This window comes from Triticum dicoccoides, chromosome 2B (genome assembly GCF_002162155.2).
Source record: "Triticum dicoccoides isolate Atlit2015 ecotype Zavitan chromosome 2B, WEW_v2.0, whole genome shotgun sequence".
Lineage (NCBI taxonomy): Eukaryota > Viridiplantae > Streptophyta > Magnoliopsida > Poales > Poaceae > Triticum > Triticum dicoccoides.
In genome coordinates this window covers 269760674-269766788 of record NC_041383.1, presented here as the reverse complement: position 1 = coordinate 269766788, position 6115 = coordinate 269760674, and positions in this window count along the sequence as shown.

Below are 6115 nucleotides of genomic sequence, written 5' to 3'. Positions count from 1 at the left end.
GTGGTATCAGCCGAAGCACTTCAGACGTCAGCGACGGAGCGGCGCGCGCCGAATTGGACTGGAACGCCACTAGGCTAGGTCTGCTTTCGGCCGCGTACGCAACGTGCAGGTGTGCTATGGGCGATGGGCCCAGACCCCTGTGCGCTTAGGTTTAGACCGGCGTGCTGGCCTCTCTGTTGAGCCTAGGTGGGGCTGCGACGTGTTGATCTTCCGAGGCCGGGCATGACCCAGGAAAGTGTGTCCGGCCAAATGGGATCGAGCGTGTTGGGCTATGTGGTGCACCCCTGCAGGGAAGTTAATCTATTCGAATAGCCGTGATCTTCGGTAACAGGACGACTTGGAGTTGTACCTTGACCTTATGACAACTAGAACCGGATACTTAATAAAACACACCCTTCAAAGTTCCACAGACAACCCGGTGATCGCTTTTCCGCAGGGCGACGAGGAGAGGTTCACTGGGTAGGTTTATGCTATGCGATGCTACTTGGAGATGCTATTTGGAGATGCTACTTGGAGGACTTCAATCTACTCTCTCCTACATGCTGCAAGACGGAGGCTGCCAGAAGCGTAGTCTTCGACAGGATTAGCTATCCCCCTCTTATTCTGGCATTCTGCAGTTCAGTCCACTGATATGGCCTCCTTACACATATACCCATGCATATGTAGTGTAGTTCCTTGCTTGCGAGTACTTTGGATGAGTACTCACGGTTGCTTTCTCCCCCCTTTTTCCCCTTTTCCTTTCTTTCTGGTTGTCACAACCAGATGCTAGAGTTCAGGAGCCAGACGCCACCGTCGACGACGACCCCTACTACACCGGAGGTGCCCCTACTACGTGCAGCCCGCTGACGACGTCCAGGAGTAGTTAGGAGGATCCCAGGCAGGAGGCCTGCACCTCTTTCGATCTGTATCCCAGTTTGTGCTAGCCTTCTTAAGGCACACTTGTTTAACTTATGTCTGTACTCAGATAATGTTGCTTCCGCTGACTCGTCTATGATCGAGCACTTGTATTCGAGCCCTCGAGGCCCCTGGCTTGTATTATGATGCTTGTATGCCTTATTTTATTTGTAGAGTTGTGTTGTGATATCTTCCCGTGAGTCCCTGATCTTGATCGTACACATTTGCGTGCATGATTAGTGTACGATTGAATCGGGGGCGTCACAAGTTGGTATCAGAGCCAACTGCCTGTAGGAATTCCCCTTCCAACTCCTTGGCCGAAGTCGAGTCTAGACATTGCAAAACTTTTGCTAACATGGCTGTGTGTCTTACGGACACACGTCGCCATTGGGTGGTAGTAGGATCTTTTACTCCTCGACCTTTACTCTGGGACTCTGATCTCTCCTCTATTCGGGTTAAATGAAGTTTACAAAAAAATCTAACTTTAGGTCCTCGAAAATACTTTCTCCCGGAGAGCCCCTTCAGTCCAGATGGTCACCGACTGCACCAGAAGATTTCGGAGATACTCTTTGATATTCTCTCGAGACTTTGTGCCCATCACGTTTGCTATTCCCGACCACCGATAAATCCTTACGGATAACTTCTTACACTTGCCATTCTTACGATCATTCCCCATTGTTCTTGTTATTACAAGATACCCAAAGTTTTCTCTATTGTTCCGAGAATACTTCGTGCCTACTGCCTAGCAGTTCTTTGCCACATGAATACCCCTTCAAATAAATCGCCGCACTTGCCGAGTATCCGCTCATCCCCAGTTGTTCTTGTGTTTCACAAAAGTCTTCAAAAATAATATTCGATCTTCCGAAAATCCTCTGGAGCCTTTGGCTCTTGAAATTCTTGCTTGCTTGCATTATGGTTAATCCCATAACTCTCGTAGTCTTAATGACATTCCTTGTCATTATCATTTTGAGTCTGTTGACTCAATATGTTTGCGAATACACGCAATCATCATTGATCCTTATAAATTACTTTTCCGGCTGAGCTTCCATTCTTTTAACTGGAATTGGTTCTCGACCAATCCAATTGTCGTTGATTATACCCTAAGGCTATTCAACTTATCCATCCCTAATCAGAGCATTGCTTCTGATCCCTTGATTTGGAAATCATAATTCCTTTGCATTTGACAATTGAGTTAGTCAGTTGTTTCTATAATCTGATCTCCTTGCATTCTTCTCCCTCTAGTTGAGTACCGATACTCGTATCAGACCCTTTGTGGACCATCAAGTCCTTTGTTGGATTGTTATCCGACAGTGTCCTTCACATTTGATCACTTTATGAGTTCTTCCCCTGATACATAATGCCTTTGTTAAGTTGTATCCTCCGCTTGGCCAACCTTACTCTGCTTTCGGGCTTGTGTTATTTACTCTTGAAACTTGTGGTATATGCCTATAAGAAGCCCTATGGGTTGAACGTATGCCTTCTCTAAACCGTGTGAACCCGAAAGTTTTCACGAGTCATACACTTCTGGTACTTCACCAGATAAAATTTCAACACTGCATCTTCATCGGACGTGAGAAGTGAATGAAAGGTTATGCATTGGAGAAGTGGGAGTCGACCTTGAACTTGTGTTCATGCCCATGGACACGATGTAGATCTTATCATTAAAGCTTCTTTTAAATAAATTATTCCTTTGGTATAAGTTCATCTTATATCTAGGATCTGGCCTTTTGCAACCGTGGTTCCGACCATGATTGTTCTTCTTAGATCTCATTTCTCGGACAAGTTAAAACAATTGTCTTCTATGGAACAATACACCAGTCCAACCTTTACTTTGATCTTGTGTCGAGTATTACCCCCCTGGTATCTCGAGATTATCATGGAACTGCATAACTTCCTATGAGTTCTTCATCAAGTACTACATACTCATTGATTACAAAATTTTCATTGGGCTCTGAGTTATTAAACACTCAAAGACACCGATAACTAAACCGAGTCCGCATTACAGATTAACAACTCTTACTAATATTCTTTATGTACGAGTTTGTACCCGATCATGTCATTCCTAGCCTGATCGGTTATATCATTACCATGCTAAATTTTAACTGTGCTACCTGGTCCTTAATCCCGGAGCACAACTTTTGACAATGAGCTAAGGTTACGTCGATCTTCCTCGTCATATCAGTTCGCCTTGAACAACAATCTTGATTTCAGGTTTGTGTTGTACCTATGGTTCCAATAACCTCTTGCTTCATCATTCTTTTGACTGATGCGATCGCGGATCGATTACATCTTCGTGGAATCTCTCGACAAATGTGTCATGATCACCATCTACATTCTGATGCTCTTCCAGGATATCAAGTGAATTAATGATGAGACATACCATCCTTTCCCTCGATGAATTGTATTATCATTGACCACTTTATTGCCTTCCCACCAACACAAGCTTGTTCATGTTTGGTGTTATACCTTGAGTTCCTTGCTATCCAGCAATTGTTCTTCTTTACCTTGGAGTATTACCATCCTTTATGTCAAGAATGTTCTGAGATTTGTTCCACCTCTTGAGAATTCTTGACATAGAAATACTTCTCACCATCACCATTCTTTCTTGGTCCCCGTGTTAATTCCAACAAGTGAACGATGTTGTTTGGATTCTTTCCTTCTAGCAACCCTATCTCTTTGAAGTTAATGGTCGAAAGTTCATTCTTAGGCTATTGATTATTGCATCACCATTCTGACATTGGTCGTGCAACCCAACCCATATTTCGGGCGTACCTTTCAACCAATGTTTAATTGTGTATGTTTTCCTCGAGCATACTTCCTTATATCTTTTGATCTGACAAATGTTATCTCCTTGTTCACTTAATTGTGGACATCCATCTTTTGGGAATCTCGGTGAATTGCCGTTGAGTTCACTAGACACCTCCTTGTCCTCTCCTTGGGTTAATGATGAACTCTTGATAACGGAAATCACTTCATAGTTCATTTCCCGAGAATCTTACAATGTCATTTCGTTGATATGTGCCGCAGCTTTTCTTCTCGGACATCCTGAGTCTGAGGTATCATGACACCAATCGGATCTGAATCTTGGTCGGATATGATGGTTGGGACAACTTTCCAAGAGTTATGATGTTGATCCTTTGATGACCTGGTAACATGATGTCATGCCTAGCACCCCCCCCCCCGGCTGGAGGACCTATCATTATAGATTCCTTTTCAGCAAGGTTATCCATTCACCCATGAGGAAATTGTAAGACTTATTCTATAAGTTCTTCCTGATGGACCCTTTTGTTTCCAAAGCCTTAACTTGCTTGAAGACCATGTAATGCTATCTCGAAGCATGTTTGTGGTACTTCGATTTTCAACAAGGACATTTGAAGCCAATGCTAAATGTTTCCTGCTAAATTATCCAAACACCGCTGTATGGGTAATGTCATGAAATTTCTCTCCCCTTACCTAAAGGGTTTTCTACATTATATCCTATCATGGATATCATGCTCTGCTTATCCTTGGGAAGGATATACCCCCGAAATATGTGTTTAAACACATTTTTCCTTTCCATTGTTCTGTTTAACCTAATGATCACATTTTCCTTTCCATGGGTCTGTTTGACCCTTCTTCACCTCAATCTAAGCAGTGATAATCCCCTGCTTAGGTAAGCACCTCGTTGTACCACTCTGTAAGTAAGACCCTATTACTATTGTTGATGACATTCCGGTAACCACCGATGGACGAGAACCTTGCCTATTGGTCCGCCTCGTTCGACGAGCAGGAAAATGGTTCTCTTCGTCCCTCGCCCTTGGTACCGTCGTTGTTGCCGACATAATCGACAGGCTAGCCTCTGCCTTGCCTTGCTTGCATGATCACGCAAGACGTCTCCACCCTTCCAACTTTTAACCCACCTGGTGGGCCCATAACCCACAGTTCCACAGGATCGAAACCTGACTCTCCTATACACCCTGTTGTCGAAGTTATTCCTCGCGCTTGGCTTCATATTTAATTCACGGGCCACCTTCCTAATGCTCTATTCTGGTATCAGACACAATACTTATTCCCGTTGCTCTGAACCCCATTCACACTCTGTTTCAGGCAATGAACGATTGCCTATCCGCTTGAAACTTCTTATTGCACCGTCTTACTTTGCTCTCGATGTGTTTCATTTGTTCAACTCGAGAGATACTCGTATGTTCATACTTGGGTAAACCCTAAAAGATTTTCCCTTGTAACATCCTATCGTTGTAGAGCTGCCCCTTACCTATTCGTAAGTACGATGGAGATCCCGAAGAAAGGATGACAAATTGGTCATGGTGACTTGATGCAGTGAAATGAAGACATCAACGAAAGGGATCAACCTCTTCGAAAGGGAAGCCAAGACCGAGAAGACTCGTTAGGTTTTTCGCTACCAACACCTTCGCCCCTTACTCCACCGCTTAAATCTCGGGACGAGATTTCTTGTAGTGGAGGAGAATTGTGACGCCCGGGTAATTAAGCTACAGTAATCCCCGCTAATGATGCCACGTCACCTCGGTTACTGTGGATAAACTCGCGTTAGTTCGAAACCTAGTTCGAATTTCAAATTCAAAAATCGAGTAAACAAACAAAGTTTTCAAACTTTAAAACAAAATTGTTCGGACCGTGTCAAATATTGCATAGATAATTATGGTGAAGAAACAAAACTTCTATAAATTATTCCAATGCACTAAAATAATTAAAACAGCAGCTAAACCTATTATAAATGCCCTTTTGAAATTTATAAAAATGCGAACTAAATATTTTAAAAATTCCAAAATATATTATGGAAGCGGGCTAATTTACAACCTCCCTTTAGGTACTGGTCTTATAAATTTACAAAACTGAAAACTATTAAAAACTATAATAGAAAACAGAAAAGTAAAATAAAATAAAAACAGAAAAGAATATACAAAAAAAAGGGGGGACCCCCCACTAGGCCTCGGCCCAGTTGGCCATCGGGCCAACCAGGCCGGCCCAGCTGGCACCTACAACACCCCCCTGGGGCGACCGAACCCTAGCCCGGCCACCCCACTCCCCCGCACAAATCCCTACCTCTCCCCTCATCTCCCTCACCCGCCGCCACCCCACGACGCCCACTCTCCTCCTCGTTCCCCACTCCCCTCCACGTTCTGGATCGGGGACGAAACCCTCACTCCCCTCGCTCCTCGCCCCCCCTCTGCCCGATCTGGACCGGGCACGGCGCCCCGTCCCC